Raw genomic sequence first — 18,514 nt, 5'->3', positions numbered from 1 at the left:
CTGAAAATACTTGCGCTACTTCTTTGTAGTCACTTTCATTGTTCAATTCATTTTTGTTGTTAAAACTCTTGCACTTGTTTTAACTGTGCTGCTGTTGATCTGAGAGGCATCCGATTTGTATTCCGGTTTCACCAATTCACTCCCCTTTCAATCACGTTCCACTACTTTTTCGTTGGCCTCAGGCTGGCATTTAGCCCAGTAACTTCCAGGTCTGATTTTACATGCCAAATATATTCAAGGCTCGTATCGTGCACAGACTCTCTGAGGCAAACCCGGCTATTCAAGGCTCGGCTCTGGCTCTTTTAACTTGTCGACTCGGTCAGATCTGATGTTATACCATTTGCACCCCCACCTGACCCCTCCCACTACCACCCCCCACTTTACCTCGGAATCCAGTGTGGCATGCTCTCAGAGGTAGAACCCCCCCCTGCAGCCCTCTGCCCCCAGCGATCTGCATGCCCAGCGGCAGCCGGCAGTCCTCTGCCCGCACCCCAGCGGTGTGCACAATCAGTGCAGCCCGCAGCCCTCTGCACCCCTCCTCCTAGTGGTGTACACGCTCACTGCAACCCGGAAGCATCTGCCCCCCTCCCACCCAGGTGTGCACGCTCAGTGGCAGCCCGCAGACTCACCCCCCACCCCCAGCATGCGCATTGAGCGACACACACGCATGCACTTGCAAACAGACTCACATGCATGCACTCACATACACACACCCACATGCACACTCAGACACACACACACACATGCACTCACACTCACATGAATACTCCCACTCAGGCACACAACTAGCGGCAGGCTGAAACACAAAGTAAATAATAAATAAATAAACAACATGTAATCTTTATGACATGGATTACACTGCCACTGACAAAGGTAAACAAAAGTTAGCTCAGGATCTGCAACACTGCATGTTCTTCTCTTCGCTCAAGTTTGACTTGCAACTGTGGGGAGGGGGCAGTGTATTCGCCAGAGCACTTCCACCTCATAATCTGGAAGCATAAATCACCCCGCCCTCCCTCTCCCCATTGTTCGGCTCCCATTTCCTGTAAAGTTCAATTCACAGTTTCTGTATTTTGTGGTCGCCTTTACATAGTGCATTACAAAGTGAGTTACAGCCCTCAGTTCACGACAGGCAAAACTGTTTCAAGCTGTTTTCAAACTTTCAAGCTTTATTACAAATCACAAAAAAGATGTTAATATTTCACTTCTGTTCTTGGATTTTCGTCACAATAAAAAACACTGAATATAATCTTCACAAAAGTTATTTACAAAAGTTTAAGCTATTGCCATTACAAATTAAATAAATTGTTTAACAATTAATTTAACAAAAAAAATAAAAGCCATTGTTATTTGTAATATTAATACATCTAAGTCACGCAAAAAAAAACATGTTGCATTACAAATGCTATAGGTGTCACATTTGCGAAAGTTATAACTATTGGCATTGTGAATGCCAGAGCTATTAATTTAGCTATTTTAACAAACACATAAATAAATAAAAAGTGTCATTTACAATATCAATAGCTCAAACTTTCCTAATGCGAGACCTATTGCATTTCCAATGCTTGTTATAGTTAGTCATAATTCAACCATGGATATTTTAATGCCTATCACAGTCACGCGCTACTCTTTTGTTATTTAGTAAGACAAAAAAAAATGCGTGCTTGTTGCTATCCCACACCACAGTTGTGAGTCATCTGAAATTATTAAAAATGAGCGCGCTTTGTTGTATTTGGCGTTGTCTGCCCATTTGTAATGTCAATTCACGAAGATCATGACAGAAATAGGATTGGCATCCGGTACCCTTTAACCTCACCCTATGATCTTACAGGAAGTGACGTTGTGTGTGTGTGGAGAGAGAGAGAGAGAGAGAGAGAGAGAGAGAGAGAGAGAGAGAGAGAGAAGGGGGCAGAGGCTATGCAGCATATATTAATGGACAGACCAGATCCGCAGTTGGCACTTTATCCAAGATCAGAAAGTATGGCAAATGAAACCTGCGTCGTGAACTCAAGCCGCCATATTTAAATAAGCATTTGCAATGCAATAGCTCTCGCTTTCACACGAGTTTGAGCTATTGACATAGCAAATAACAATGCCTTTTAGTTTTCTTTTCGTTTTAAAACCATAAATAAGAGGCATTCTTATTTACAATGCTAATAGCTTAAACTCGAGTAAATGCGATACCTATTACATTGCAAATGCGTGTTCTTTCAGTGATCAGGCCTAATTGTGTTCCCAGTCCGACCCCGGAACAAAGCCCATGGAAATTTCTTGTGTCATAACCAGTGAACTAATGCTGTTGTGCCCTACTGCAGAATGAGGCCAGGTGCACCTGATGCTCCTTGTGTCACAGAAGTTCATAGACTTGAGGCTGATTTAGACCCCTTACGGGTCTGTGTCCTTCCCTGGGCATTGCATGCGTCACAAATACTTCATGAGCCGCCGGCCTAGCGCTTGGTATTAAAAAAACAGCTATAATTGTGGTGCAGTGGGCCCTTTACCGCCTGAGCCTGGTGCCACTGCACTTGCTTTACTGACGGTTTAAAGACGTTACGAGGATAATTCAGATGCAGATGTAGGGTACCTGGTTGTGTTGTTCATTATATTGGTTTAATGCATGAATAATCTGGGTGTGGTGCAAGCACCGTTTCGTGAGGGACGGGTTATAATGCATTCTGGGATGTGTGCTTTGTTCTGAGGAATGAAAGGAGGAAGGAGAATGAGCGCGTTATACAAACAGCCTGCAGTTTAGTTTTGTTAACAGCTTCAGTACAGATACATGTGACCCACCACCTGAGGGAAGTTAGGAGGGCTGATAATCCTTGAACAGGCTTTGAACGCTAGATGCAGTTTCTCATTGAAAGGAAAAGCGTGCCTTAGCACGCAATGAAATATGAATACGTTATGGAACTCAGCATGATGTTTTATAAAGAAATGGGCATTTTGCAAGTTAGGTTTTCTAATAATGGACGCATAACAACATATCTCACCCGAAGCGTGTTTACAAGCTAAACTGTTTAAAGAGAAATGAATAGGTGATGAAAAGCGCTGGCTTACCAGACGAGGATTTACTAGGGTGACCAACTGGCATTGGTGGAAATTCAGGACAGTGAGTGTAAAAATTCAGGACAAAGGGTCAAAATTCAGGACACAAATTCAGGACAGGAGGTCAAAATTCAGGACAAAACTTCAGGACAATTGGATAAGTTTTACAGACATATCAGAGGTCGCGCAATAGTATATAAGTAACCCCAGCCATAGCCAAACATATTCAACCATTTGCAAACCTATCCATCATGTATCTCTTTCCATCTATCCTTTCACTCATCCATCCCTTCATCCATCCTTTATCCATCCTTTATCCATCCATCCACCCTTTCACCCTAGCCATCTGTACACTCATCCATCCACTCTTCTACCCATCCATCCATCCATTCACTCATCCATCCACTCATTTACCCTTTCACCCATCCAGCCATCCTATCTCTTACTCATCCATCCACCCAGTCACTCATCCTTCCACCCATCCACCCATTCAGTCATCCATCATCCTCCCTTTCTGTCTCCATCGTCCCTTTCACTTAGCAATCCTTCCTTCCATCAATCCACCCACCCATCCATCTACTCATCCACTCATCAATCCATCCATTGACCCTATCACTCATCCATCCTTTCTCTCATCCATTTATCCTTACACTCCTTCACTCATCTATTCATGCTTTAGTCCATCTACCCTCCCTTTCACTCACTCATCCATCCTTACATCCACCCTTTCACTCATCTGTCCATGCATTCACCCTTGCACTTATCAATTAATCAATCCATCCATCATTTCACTCACCCATCCACCCACCCACTCACTCATCCACCTTTTCACTCATCCATCCTTTCACTCATCCATCCACCCTTTTACCCATCCAGCTACCCTTCCACTTATACATCCAGCTATTTACCTTTTCTCCCTTCCATCCTTCCACCACTCACTCATCAATCCATCCATCCTCTTTCATTATTCATCTATTCAATCTTTCATTCATCCAATCATCCTTTCACTAATTCATCCAGCCATCCACCCATCCCTTCACTTACTCACTCGCCCACCTTTTCATATAAATTTTGAGCTGAGCCTTTTTGAGCTGCAGGAGCCATTCCTGGACTGGGACAGAAGCCACCCAGGGCAGAGACAGTATCCACCACAGGTCAGTAGCGGTCGGCAGTAGGAGTTACTGCAGGGCAGTGACGTGGGCAGGGGGAGGGGCAGGGTGGGGGGTAGTAATGTATGGATTACGGAGTTTTACAGGTAAGTAAGCATTTAAATAAATAAAACGAATTTTGTTGCGCACACTGCATCACATTTGGTGATGCATTGCGCGCAACGAAATTCGTTTTATTTATTTAAATGTTTACTTACCTGTAAAACTCCGTAATCCATACATTACTACCCCCCACCATGCCCCTCCCCCTGCCCACGTCACCGCCCTGCAGTAACTCCTACTGCCGACCGCTACTGCCACAGGTGGGGGGGGGGGCGGGGAGAGGGGTAGGGACAGGAGCCATCACAGGAGGGTGGGGGGGGGGGCAGGAGGGGGTACAGGATCCACCAGGGTGGGCACAGGGGTGGGCATGCGATATTCTAGTATCATCTTGGTCTCTTCCAGGGTGGGGTAGGGCTCCTCGCCCCCTCCTGGACAAGACAACGAGGTCAGTCTCTCTTTCCAAAATGTTAGTTTTGCCATCCCCCACTGTGATGTACAGTACTTACAGGAGATTCTCCAAGAGAACTGATTTAACTGATTGTCCTCCTTACTTTGTTAATCAGTGTGGGTGCGATTGTGCCATTTCTTTATTTTATTACATTAAAGACTTCATGTTTGAAGAATCAAGGTTTGTTTACAATTTAGTGACAGTAATCAAGCTCTGTGCTGTGAAGAGAACCACGTGCTGCCTCGGTGTAATCCAGACCAGTTGTAGGATGTTTGGGGCCCTGGGCAGAAAGGGAATGTCTCACACAAATTGCAGAGACATGACGCATTCAGGGCTGTTTGCATCTGAATAGATGCCCCTGCTCCTGAAGCTGCAGCCCCTCCCTCTCAGTCACCTTCAAGCACCTCTTAACAGCTCATCGAGGGCTGGAGGTGTGAGGGGTGGGGGCGGCAGCTTCAAGAGCAGGGGCATTTATTCAGATGCAAACAGCCCTGAATGTGTCATCTCAAGTCAAGAAGGGAAGCTGTGCCGGCTTTAGGGAGGTGCGACCGTGGCTGGTTAAAATTACGGACAAATGGTGTCCGTTAAAGAATCCTTCACGGACAACGGACAGATGGCCGAAATTACGGACTGTCCGTGAAATTTACGGACGGTTGGTCACCCTAGGATTTACTGACTATACATGACATTTGGATAATTGTATGGGTGTTTTGGAAAAAGGATCATTGTCCATAATATTGGATTGTGAAGTGCCATCGACTTGTAGTGTTTTTAATATATATTTGAAATGTTGCTTCAAATGTTTACTGAAGAAATAATTGTAGAGAAAACTGAAGCAATTTGGTTGTCAGTTGCATGGAGAGTGTAATGATAATGCTGATAGCATCATGTAAAATTATTTCTTTTGTATTTTTGATGCCCCTGATGAAGGGATTTTTTTAATCCCGAAATGCATTGGGGTATTTTTAATAAAATCGTGACATGAGACACTCAATGGTGCTCCTGTGCTTGTGTGAATATCGTCGCAAAATACTGGAAAGAGTAAAACAAATTAAATAAACACTGAAACAAAGAAGGATTAAAAGGAAAGGTGGAAAATATGGATAAACAGAGGATTAAACTATTTGAATTTAATTCATTTGATTCATTCGGATATGTGGCTGTGAAGCTTGGGGAATCTGAGTAGGTTCCCTCGTGTTTTCCCAAATAATTGTGCCAGGCGGTCTCTTTAGTAGACTCCCGTCTCCCCCAGCCTGTGCTCTCTCCGTAAATGAATGGCTGCTTCTGTGCCTCATAAATTGCTCAGTACCGGTGCCTTTAAACAAGACATCAGTCATGCTCTTCTGTGATCCAACTAGGGTGACCAATCGTCTGTAAATTTCACGGACCGTCCGTAATTTGGATCTCACGTCAGTTTTCCGTGAGAATCCCTTTCACGGACGCCCTTTGTCCGTAATTTTGGGCATTGGCTTGTGGAACATCACTGCTCCCCTGCCAGAACCCTCAGCTCTGATGGGGCGCCTCGCACTTCTCTGAGCACACACATAGCCGCACCCGAGTAATTCACAGGTCTTTAAAAGACCAATTACGCGTTAACGAGGCTTTGTTGTTTTTTCCACCCCTTCATCTCCACACTCCCTGCCTATTGCTGAAAGAATTAGCCCCCCACCACGCTTCCAAAATTTGTAGTAGCCCTCACCGCCCCGAAAAATGTGGCGTTGCGCCTCTGATTGTGAGTGACAGGTAAGTCTTGGCTGCTTAGCTGTTGATGCTGTATTTGGATGTGTCCTCTGCGGGTGGTGTGAGGAGAAGAGTGACTGAACATTACTGACACGAATAGGCCTGCGAGTGGCAGTGCTGGGAAGAGCAGGCCCGCAGGGCATGGCCTTCAAGAACAGTGCTCCCAGTAAGTATGGGCGGAAAATCCGTTACGCTCGCGGATTTTGCGGATTTTTGGGAAATTCGCAATCCGCGAGATTTGCGAATTTCCCGCAAAATCCGCAAATTCGCACGCAGCGGATTTTTTTTGCGGCTCGCGTCGTTGGTGATACAATTTTTGCGGCGCGCGGCGTTTATCATCGTTTGCCGAGTTGTTTTTCTTGATATTTTGCGAGTGCTGCGCCATTTTGGATCTTGCTGTGTGATCCCGCGGGAATTTGGCGAGCGCGATTACGATATCGCGGCTTGCCAACTTGCACAGCGAGAGTTTGTCAACGCGAGTATGGCGAGATCACGTCTCGCGGTACTTCGCAATTGCGAGATTCGAGATGCGGCGAGCAGCAACAATCTCGCACAAGCGAAAATATAAAATTTGCAATTCTGCACAAGAAATCCACCAGCAAGCAGCATAAACCTTCTTGAAATGATGATTTTTATCTGAATAACTCCTTAGGTTGACATTTGCCTGCACTTTTTTAGCGAGGAGTTCATTTTGGGGAGGGGGGGAGGGGGGTGGGAGGAAGGAAGTGCCCCACAGTCTTCAACTTCCTGTTCCTGTCCAGCAGGCTCCTCCCAGTGCTTTGTCCATCTCCTGGTCACTTTTCATTTGGATCTGGAGCTGGAAGGATTACTTTTTGTGGATGCTGCTGGATATTTGGATTTGAGGCCTTTTTGACTTTCCTTGGATCACTGTTGGATTAGAAATTTTACAAGTAAGTTTGTTTGGGGCATTACAGTTGCTGCAACTAAAATTTTGGAATTTTCGATTTTTGGGCTGTTTTGGGGCCTTTTGCCCAGGGGTACTCAGTGGTGGGGGGACTGAGTCTTTCTGTGGGTTGTCTTGAACTTAACCATCATGGAGGGCATGGATGGATTGGGATTGTGCTGATTTTTCAGTGATTTTCGTTTTTTGGGGCTGTACTTGTGGCCTTTTCACCAGGGGTATTTGAGTCTAGCATGGGCCTAGTCTTTCTGTGGGCTGTCTTGAACTTAAACATCATGGAGGGCATGGATGGAATGGGATTGTGCTGATTTTTCAGTGATTTTCGTTTTTTGGGGCTGTACTTGTGGCCTTTTCACCAGGGGTATTTGAGTCTAGCATGGGCCTAGTCTTTCTGTGGGCTGTCTTGAAATTAAACATCATGGAGGGCATGGATGGAATGGGATTGTGCTGATTTTGCAGTGTTTTTCGATTTTTGGGGGTGTTCATGGGGAGGGACAGGCCATGTGGCTGGTGGCCATTTTGAGTGCTTCTACAGGCACTGGCCATGTGCTGGGAGGCAAGTGGCCATTTTGAATGCAGGCTTTGTTGTTAGGCCTGCAACCATTTTGCCTACTTTTCAACCTTTATGCCCAGGGGTAGTGAGTCTTGCATGGGCCTAGTCTTTCTGTGGGTTGTCTTGAATTTAAACATCATGGAGGGCATGGATGGATTGGGATTGTGCTGATTTTTCAGTGATTTTTGTTTTTTGGGGCTGTACTTGTGGCCTTTTCACCAGGGGTATTTGAGTCTAGCATGGGCCTAGTCTTTCTGTGGGCTGTCTTGAACTTAAACATCATGGAGGGCATGGATGGAATGGGATTGTGCTGATTTTTCAGTGATTTTCGTTTTTTGGGGCTGTACTTGTGGCCTTTTCACGAGGGGTATTTGAGTCTAGCATGGGCCTAGTCTTTCTGTGGGCTGTCTTGAACTTAAACATCATGGAGGGCATGGATGGAATGGGATTGTGCTGATTTTGCAGTGTTTTTCGATTTTTGGGGGTGTTCATGGGGAGGGACAGGCCATGTGGCTGGTGGCCATTTTGAGTGCTGCTACAGGCACTGGCCATGTGCTGGGAGGCAAGTGGCCATTTTGAATGCAGGCTTTGTTGTTAGGCCTGCAACCATTTTGCCTACTTTTCTACCTTTATGCCCAGGGGTAGTGAGTCTTGCATGGGCCTAGTCTTTCTGTGGGTTGTCTTGAATTTTAACATCATGGAGGGCATGGATGGATTGGGATTGTGCTGATTTTTCAGTGATTTTCGTTTTTTGGGGCTGTACTTGTGGCCTTTTCACCAGGGGTATTTGAGTCTAGCATGGGCCTAGTCTTTCTGTGGGTTGTCTTGAATTTAAACATCATGGAGGGCATGGATGGATTGGGATTGTGCTGATTTTTCAGTGATTTTCGTTTTTTGGGGCTGTACTTGTGGCCTTTTCACCGGGGGTATTTGAGTCTAGCATGGGCCTAGTCTTTCTGTGGGCTGTCTTGAACTTAAACATCATGGAGGGCATGGATGGAATGGGATTGTGCTGATTTTGCAGTGTTTTTCGATTTTTGGGGGTGTTCATGGGGAGGGACAGGCCATGTGGCTGGGGGCCATTTTGAGTGCTGCTACAGGCACTGGCCATGTGCTGGGAGGCAAGTGGCCATTTTGAATGCAGGCATTGTTGTTAGGCCTGCAACCATTTTGCCTACTTTTCAACCTTTATGCCCAGGGGTAGTGAGTCTTGCATGGGCCTAGTCTTTCTGTGGGTTGTCTTGAATTTAAACATCATGGAGGGCATGGATGGATTGGGATTGTGCTGATTTTTCAGTGATTTTCGTTTTTTGGGGCTGTACTTGTGGCCTTTTCACCAGGGGTATTTGAGTCTAGCATGGGCCTAGTCTTTCTGTGGGTTGTCTTGAATTTAAACATCATGGAGGGCATGGATGGATTGGGATTGTGCTGATTTTTCAGTGATTTTTGTTTTTTGGGGCTGTACTTGTGGCCTTTTCACCAGGGGTATTTGAGTCTAGCATGGGCCTAGTCTTTCTGTGGGTTGTCTTGAATTTAAACATCATGGAGGGCATGGATGGATTGGGATTGTGCTGATTTTTCAGTGATTTTCGTTTTTTGGGGCTGTACTTGTGGCCTTTTCACCAGGGGTATTTGAGTCTAGCATGGGCCTAGTCTTTCTGTGGGTTGTCTTGAATTTAAACATCATGGAGGGCATGGATGGATTGGGATTGTGATGATTTTTCAGTGATTTTCGTTTTTTGGGGCTGTACTTGTGGCCTTTTCACCAGGGGTATTTGAGTCTAGCATGGGCCTAGTCTTTCTGTGGGCTGTCTTGAACTTAAACATCATGGACGGCATGGATGGAATGGGATTGTGCTGATTTTGCAGTGTTTTTCGATTTTTGGGGGTGTTCATGGGGAGGGACAGGCCATGTGGCTGGGGGCCATTTTGAGTGCTGCTACAGGCACTGGCCATGTGCTGGGAGGCAAGTGGCCATTTTAATGCAGGCATTGTTGTTAGGCCTGCAACCATTTTGCCTACTTTTCAACCTTTATGCCCAGGGGTAGTGAGTCTTGCATGGGCCTAGTCTTTCTGTGGGTTGTCATGAATTTAAACATCATGGAGGGCATGGATGGATTGGGATTGTGCTGATTTTTCAGTGATTTTCGTTTTTTGGGGCTGTACTTGTGGCCTTTTCACCAGGGGTATTTGAGTCTAGCATGGGCCTAGTCTTTCTGTGGGTTGTCTTGAATTTAAACATCATGGAGGGCATGGATGGATTGGGATTGTGCTGATTTTTCAGTGATTTTCGTTTTTTGGGGCTGTACTTGTGGCCTTTTCACCGGGGGTATTTGAGTCTAGCATGGGCCTAGTCTTTCTGTGGGCTGTCTTGAACTTAAACATCATGGAGGGCATGGATGGAATGGGATTGTGCTGATTTTGCAGTGTTTTTCGATTTTTGGGGGTGTTCATGGGGAGGGACAGGCCATGTGGCTGGGGGCCATTTTGAGTGCTGCTACAGGCACTGGCCATGTGCTGGGAGGCAAGTGGCCATTTTGAATGCAGGCATTGTTGTTAGGCCTGCAACCATTTTGCCTACTTTTCAACCTTTATGCCCAGGGGTAGTGAGTCTTGCATGGGCCTAGTCTTTCTGTGGGTTGTCTTGAATTTAAACATCATGGAGGGCATGGATGGATTGGGATTGTGCTGATTTTTCAGTGATTTTCGTTTTTTGGGGCTGTACTTGTGGCCTTTTCACCAGGGGTATTTGAGTCTAGCATGGGCCTAGTCTTTCTGTGGGTTGTCTTGAATTTAAACATCATGGAGGGCATGGATGGATTGGGATTGTGCTGATTTTTCAGTGATTTTTGTTTTTTGGGGCTGTACTTGTGGCCTTTTCACCAGGGGTATTTGAGTCTAGCATGGGCCTAGTCTTTCTGTGGGTTGTCTTGAATTTAAACATCATGGAGGGCATGGATGGATTGGGATTGTGCTGATTTTTCAGTGATTTTCGTTTTTTGGGGCTGTACTTGTGGCCTTTTCACCAGGGGTATTTGAGTCTAGCATGGGCCTAGTCTTTCTGTGGGTTGTCTTGAATTTAAACATCATGGAGGGCATGGATGGATTGGGATTGTGATGATTTTTCAGTGATTTTCGTTTTTTGGGGCTGTACTTGTGGCCTTTTCACCAGGGGTATTTGAGTCTAGCATGGGCCTAGTCTTTCTGTGGGCTGTCTTGAACTTAAACATCATGGACGGCATGGATGGAATGGGATTGTGCTGATTTTGCAGTGTTTTTCGATTTTTGGGGGTGTTCATGGGGAGGGACAGGCCATGTGGCTGGGGGCCATTTTGAGTGCTGCTACAGGCACTGGCCATGTGCTGGGAGGCAAGTGGCCATTTTAATGCAGGCATTGTTGTTAGGCCTGCAACCATTTTGCCTACTTTTCAACCTTTATGCCCAGGGGTAGTGAGTCTTGCATGGGCCTAGTCTTTCTGTGGGTTGTCATGAATTTAAACATCATGGAGGGCATGGATGGATTGGGATTGTGCTGATTTTTCAGTGATTTTCGTTTTTTGGGGCTGTACTTGTGGCCTTTTCACCAGGGGTATTTGAGTCTAGCATGGGCCTAGTCTTTCTGTGGGGTGTCTTGAACTTAAACATCATGGAGGGCATGGATGGAATGGGATTGTGCTGATTTTTCTGGTTTTTTTCCGATTTTATTGTGGTGTATAACTGAACTGATGTTCCTCTGTCTTCCATTGTTTTTAGGTGCACAAGACTCAAGAGAACCACCAGTGCCAGGAAGAAGTCCTGCAGCGGTGTGTGTGTGCAGCATAACATCACGCGACGTCACGTCTGGCCTCAGACAACTCTACAATTCGTGCAACTGCGGCCTGCTGTCTGAGCTGCTCTGAAGAAGATGGCCCCAAAAAAAGTTCTCCGTAGCTCCTCTAGCAAGAAAGTTGCTAGTAAGGAGCAGAAGAAGCAAGTTACCAAGGAGGCTGGTGTGCCAACCGCCACGTTTTTTTGGAGAGAAAAAAAAAGTACGCCTGCAGCAGCAGCAGGATCTGCTGGGGACCAAGCTGGGAGCAGCACCCCTGCTCCATTGGGTTAGTGCCTCCACCACCACGCCAACTTAAGTCAAAGCCCTTGAGTGCTTCAGAGGCAGTCAGTGTACTTCTCCAATCACCATCGACCAGTGATGTTGGCTCATCGCAAGAAAGTAGCAGCAATGTCCCTGAATCAACACAGGTTGTTGTAACTCATCTGACAAGTGTTGAACAACCACAGCCGCAACAACAACACCATGTGCAAGTACACGCCCAAGTACATGTGGAAGGAGAGGCAGCAAAAGGAGATGCGCAAGCAGAGGTGCATGGAGGGTCACAAGTGCCCACAATAGTTGTTCCTCCCGAGGTAGGGTCACATCAGGAAATCGACAATGAAGCCGAGGTATCATTGGAAGCCACTCCTCCTGATGATCATTCATTGTCTTCCACATCCCTAGCAAGGAAAAGATCAAGGGGGGTGTCTACATCTTCTTCAAGCCCACCTCCTTCTGATGATACGGATCAAGCTTGGGAACCACCACTGCGGTCTAAGAGTGAGGCACACCATGATCTGACAAAGGTACCTAAGCGTAAAAGGAAGGTCGTCGAAAAACTCATAGCTATGGAGTGTGATGAGGCTCAACAAGAAGTGACAGATACTGCTGGTGATGAAGCCTCTCACGATGACGACAAGCCAGTCATCACAAAGGTCACTGCAGCCCCAGCGGGCATGCAGCAAAGAGACATTTTGACCCTATCCCGAGAAGCTGCTGAGCATGATGATGATGTCGACGAGGAGGCAATGGAAATGGAAACACAACAATCATTAGATTTGGAGTTAACTAGTACACCAACACCTACCGCTTCCATATTTCTTCCTCGCAAGAAGGTACCCACCTCCACCTCAATTCGTGGTGGTGAAAGTGCAAAACGTACTGAAGTTCGGCAATCCACATCCTCCACTTCATCTGGCATTAGCAGCAGGACCACCACCACCAGTATCGCCGCCTCCTCCGGCCCCCAAAGACATTTCAAGTCTCCAGTTTGGGACTTCTTTAGTGTTTGCCCAAAAATGGAAAACGTAGCCATTTGTAGCATTTGTAAGCTTCGAGTTAGTCGTGGTAAGCTTGGTTCTAACTATGGTACCGGAGGCCAGAGAGGTCATCTTAAGAGAGCGCACCCTGTCCAATGGTTTCCGCACCTAGAGGCGTTCAAGGAAGCCGGAATTGCACGTAATGAAAACGTTGATTTTTCATCTGATGATGACGAGGAGGAAGAAGACGATTCAAACACTTCACTTACACCCAGTACCCCTGTCAGCAGCACACCCCATGTGAGGCACACTAAGAGTGTGGGAGAGAGTGAGACATCAATGCGGAAAAGTTCATCAGCGAGCGTAACTGGGTCGAAGATATCATCATCATCCCGTAAATCCTTGGTCCAGGGCAACATTAAAAAGATGTTGTTTACAGAAGCGCAATATGAACGCAACCACCCACTGACGCGTCTGTATAACACTAAGCTGGCTAAAATGCTAGCTCTGGACCTTCTCCCTTTTTCTTTTGTAGAAGGGGTTGGTTTTCTAGAATTAGTGGCAGCGCTCTGCCCTAAATGGAAGGTTCCTAGCCGGTTCTATTTTGCCCGAGTTGCGGTTCCAGCACTACATGAAGATGTTCTGAAGGTGATTGGGGCAGCTTTGCAGAAGAGTGCTGTTCACACTATACATATGACAACAGACATGTGGACCAGTGGCGCAGGCGCTGATTACATGTGCATCACTGCACACTGGGTCTCTTTTTCAGGGGCTAAAGCAAAGCTAAACACAGGTGTTGACACAGACATTGTTTTTAAAGCTGCTCGGAAACATGCAACACTAGCCATGTTTGGTTTGGAGAAACGTCACACAGCAGAAAACATTTTGGATGTCTTTAACACAAAGGTCCTTAACTGGCTGTCCCCACTAAAACGCCAGGTTGGTTATGTTTCCACGGACAATGGCGCCAATATAGTTAAGGCCATGAGGGACGGTAACTATTTCAGAGTGCCGTGTTTGGCGCACTGTATAAACCTGGTTGTCCAAAAATTCTTGGGTAATAAAGGCAGTGCAGCGTACAGCATATTGGACACCTGCCGAAAAATGTGCAAGCATTTCAGCCATTCTTTTAAGGCCCGGAAGCAGCTGAGGAGCCTGCTATATCAACGTAAAATGCCAGTGAAAGCACTCATCCAGGAGGTGGTAACACGTTGGAACTCAACCTTCTACATGCTTGAGCGTCTGTATGAGCAGTATACGGAACTCGATCAATATTTCCTTACAGAGGGTACAGAGGAGCTGAGGATGGGTGCGGTGCAATGGAACATAGTTCAAAGCCTGACACGCATGCTTCGTCCTTTTGAGTTCTTCACGCGTGCAGTCAGCAAGGAGGACTGTAATTTGGGAAAAGCTATCCCATTGTTGTACATGCTGGAGGACCAACTGAAGGAGGTGTGTTCTGTGTTTGAAAAAGATGTAAAAAACCAAGACTCTTTTCTTCTGGCTGAGAATTTATTAGAGCTCCTACAAGGTGATGAACGTCTTAAAATGATCCACTCAGAACAGCATTACATTTGTGCTACTATTCTGGATCCACGCTACAAAAAGGCGAAGGCAGGCCAAGCATTCTTTCCTTTTGATGATGAACATGTTCCAAAGTACAAACATTGGCTAGCCTTGTCAGCCAAGAGGTTTGAAAGAGAACGGCTGGAAATTGAAGGAAATGGCAGTACATCAGCAGGCCATCCCCAGTCAAAACAATCCACTTCTGCACCTGTGGCTGTGGCACAAGTGACCTCTCAGCCGTTAAAGACACCAGCAACCGGATCATCTGCACCAGACACAACAGAAACATTGGAGGCTGAAGAGGATTGGCTAGCTCTGCGTGGGTTTGGTTCTCAAAAGGTCAGAGGCACAGCAAGAGCTAAGCAAACTGGAGGAACTTTGGATGAGGACCTTGAGTCGATGGTGAAGGACTATCTGAATGACTCAACAGAGGTCTATGTTAATTCTGACCCATTGGCGTATTGGCATGGGAAAAAAGAATTGTGGCCACAGCTCACCAACCTGGCTTTAAACTACTTGTCTTGCCCACTCGCAAGCGTGTCTTCTGAACGGGTTTTCAGTGCTGCTGGTGGCATTGTAACTCCCAAACGGAGGCGCCTCTCGCCCAAAAATGTGGAGAGGTTAACAATGATCAAGATGACTCAGCACCTCATACCACCAGATTTCAGAGTACGAGAAAGCGCGCCGGATGAAGACGAGGTGGCCAGCAACATAGATGAGGGAATTTCTACTCTGTCAGGTGACACTGAGCTCACCCGGCCTGAATTCGCAGAGTATGATGACGAAGCCTTATTCTCATTCCTGGACCTTGATACCGAGCCCTGAAAATGAGACAACGAATCAATAACTTTCTTTTTCGTCCTTATTCACTTTTATTCCTGTGTGTCTGTCTTTCTTTGTTGTGCACAGTTAATATATTTCAAACTTTAATCAGATAATCACAAAAACAAGCCCATCAGCAGAACTGTCTTCACTGGTTTGCTAATTGATTTGAAGTTGCAGCAGTCTGCATTCCTCAGGTTCACAAGTTCAGAAGAACATGCTCCTCTATCCTCCTCATCCAGACTCCTATTTCCATCAAACCAGAGGGCTGGTTTACGCCCAATGAAGAAAGACTCAGCACTTGTGGGGGTGTTGTTCTACCTCTTTGCAGGTGAGTTGACAGCTCTGGGACCATTGTTGGGAAGCTCTAATACCGGATAAAAGTGGTTTGGACCAAATCCCAGGCGCAAATTTTTTAGTGTTTTTGCTGACTTGCTTGCCTTTGAGGTGCTCTTAGGGGGTGTTCCGTCTGTTTGTGGGTGAGTTTTGGGATCTGGGAGCACTGCTGGGACACTCTAATCTTGATTGCATTTGCTTTTCAGGAAATCCGTGGTGGCAATCCCGACTTATGGCCTAGCTACGCAGCGCGTTTGGACCGAAGGCCGAGAAATATTGCAAGTATGAGATTTTGCTTTTGGCCTGTTTGGGGGTGTTATGCTTCTTGGCGGGTGGGTTGGCGGGTCTTGGGGCATTCATGGGAAGGTCTAATACCGGGTAGAAGTGGTTGGGACAAAATCCAGGCCGATTTTTTTTTTTGGCTATTTCTGACATTTTGCTCAATGTAGCGTTTTCGGGGGCCTGTTTGGGGGGCTTCCTGGTGTTTGTGGGTGGGTTTCGGGGTCTGGGCGCACTGCTGGCTATATATACTTTACTTTGCAAGAGGTTTGAAGCAAATCCATGGTGGCAGAGGGGAGTTAGGGCCTAGCTGCAGAGCGCGCGCGGAGTGATTTGGAAAATTTGGGAAAAACTGACAAAGTCCCCATTTTTGTACTTTTGCTCTTTGGCTGTTTGGGGGTCTTCTACTCGTTTTCTCCTGGGTTGACGGCTCTGGGGCCATTGCTGGGAAGCTCTAATACCGGATAAAAGTGGTTTGGACCAAATCCCAGGCGGAATTTTTTTTGTGTTTTTGATGACTTGCTTGCCTTTGAGGTGCTCTTAGGGGGGGTTCCGTCTGTTTGTGGGTGAGTTTCGGGGTCTGGGAGCACTGCTGGGACACTCTAATCTTGATTGCATTTGCTTTTCAGGAAATCCGTGGTGGCAACCCTGACTTATGGCCAAGCTACGCAGCGCGTTTGGACCGAAGGCCGAGAAATATTGCAAGTATGAGATTTTGCTTTTGGCCTGTTTGGGGGTGTTATGCTTCTTGGCGGGTGGGTTGGCGGGTCTTGTGGCATTCCTGGGAAGGTCTAATACCGGGTAGAAGTGGTTGGGACAAAATCCAGGCCGATTTTTTTTTGGCTATTTCTGACATTTTGCTCAATGTATCGTTTTCGGGGGCCTGTTTGGGGGGCTTCCTGGTGTTTGTGGGTGGGTTTCGGGGTCTGGGCGCACTGCTGGCTATATATACTTTACTTTGCAAGAGGTTTGAAGCAAATCCATGGTGGCAGAGGGGAGTTAGGGCCGAGCTGCAGAGCGCGCGCGGAGTGATTTGGGAAATTTGGGAAAAACTGACTAAGTCCCCATTTTTGTACTTTTGCTCTTTGGCTGTTTGGGGGGTCTTCTACTCGTTTTCTCCTGGGTTGACGGCTCTGGGGCCATTGCTGGAAAGCTCTAATACCGGATAAAAGTGGTTTGGACCAAATCCCAGGCGGAAATATTTTGTGTTTTTGATGACTTGCTTGCCTTTGAGGTGCTTTTAGGGGGGGTTCCGTCTGTTTGTGGGTGAGTTTCGGGGTCTGGGAGCACTGCTGGGACACTCTAATCTTGATTGCATTTGCTTTTCAGGAAATCCGTGGTGGCAACCCCGACTTATGGCCAAGCTACGCAGCGCGTTTGGACCGAAGGCCGAGAAATATTGCAAGTATGAAATTTTGCTTTTGGCCTGTTTGGGGGTGTTATGCTTCTTGGCGGGTGGGTTGGCGGGTCTTGGGGCATTCCTGGGAAGGTCTAATACCGGGTAGAAGTGGTTGGGACAAAATCCTCGCGGAAAAGCCTTTTGGCACTTTTTGTAACTTAGGGTTCGTTAGGGTTAGCCCTAGCAGCAGGATTGCATGTGTTTCGGGGTGTTCTAGATTTTTGCAACTGAGTTCTGGGGTCTTAGAGCACTCGTGAGAATGTGTAATTTTGGTTGCAAGTCATTTGAAGAAAATCCATGGTGGGAAAGGGGGGATTTGGCATAGTTAAAGAAAGCCTTTGCCACTATTCTTAACTTAGGGTTTGTTAGGGTTAGCAGTATTTCTATTGCATGTGTTTGAGTGGGGGGTATTTCGAGTCTTGGAGCGATGCTGGCTATGGATACTTTTGCTTGGTTGCTTGCAAGTGGTTTGAATGCAATCCACGGTGGGTAAGGGGTAATTAGTAAGGGGGTACTTCGGCCTACTTTTACTTTCAAAGTAAGTTTTGTCACCAGTTTTCTGCTAGGCCTCGTTTTTTGAGATTTGATTGGGGGTCTTCTACATTTTTGCGACTGGCTTTAGTAAGGGTCTGGGTGGGAGCACTGCTAGGAAGATCTAATTTTGTTCTAAAACACAGTTTACAGTACACCTAGCTTGAGGGGAAAGATCCGCTACATTTATTTGCCCCTACTTATTTATCCTTCAAAAGGTGACTCAGACAGAGTACGCACTTTCAAAAATATTGTACTGTCTACTAGGAAAATCAAATTGTGACTTTTTGCACTCCACAGCCTACATACCTTATATTTATTTTTCAGTGGTGTTGTAATATTATATCACTTCCTGTTTTTCGTTGAATAATTACAGGCCGGGTTTCAGTCTCTGCAATGGGGAAAAATGGATGGAGTCAGGCTTCACATTAGCGAGCCACAATTCAGCATCAGGCAGGCAGTGGACAGGGTGTCTTCTGGTGACCAACATCGATGGACGAAGCGTCGGCTGCAATGGAGGAGTGCCGCTAATAAGAGGATTTTTTTTCTGCAGGCAACTTACTTACCACTTCCAACAGGACAACTACAACAACAT

Source organism: Lissotriton vulgaris, unplaced genomic scaffold, assembly GCF_964263255.1.
Source record: "Lissotriton vulgaris unplaced genomic scaffold, aLisVul1.2 SCAFFOLD_1913, whole genome shotgun sequence".
In the NCBI taxonomy this organism is placed as follows: Eukaryota; Metazoa; Chordata; class Amphibia; order Caudata; family Salamandridae; genus Lissotriton; species Lissotriton vulgaris.
The sequence above is the reverse complement of the archived record's forward strand: the minus strand, read 5'-3'. Positions refer to the sequence as shown.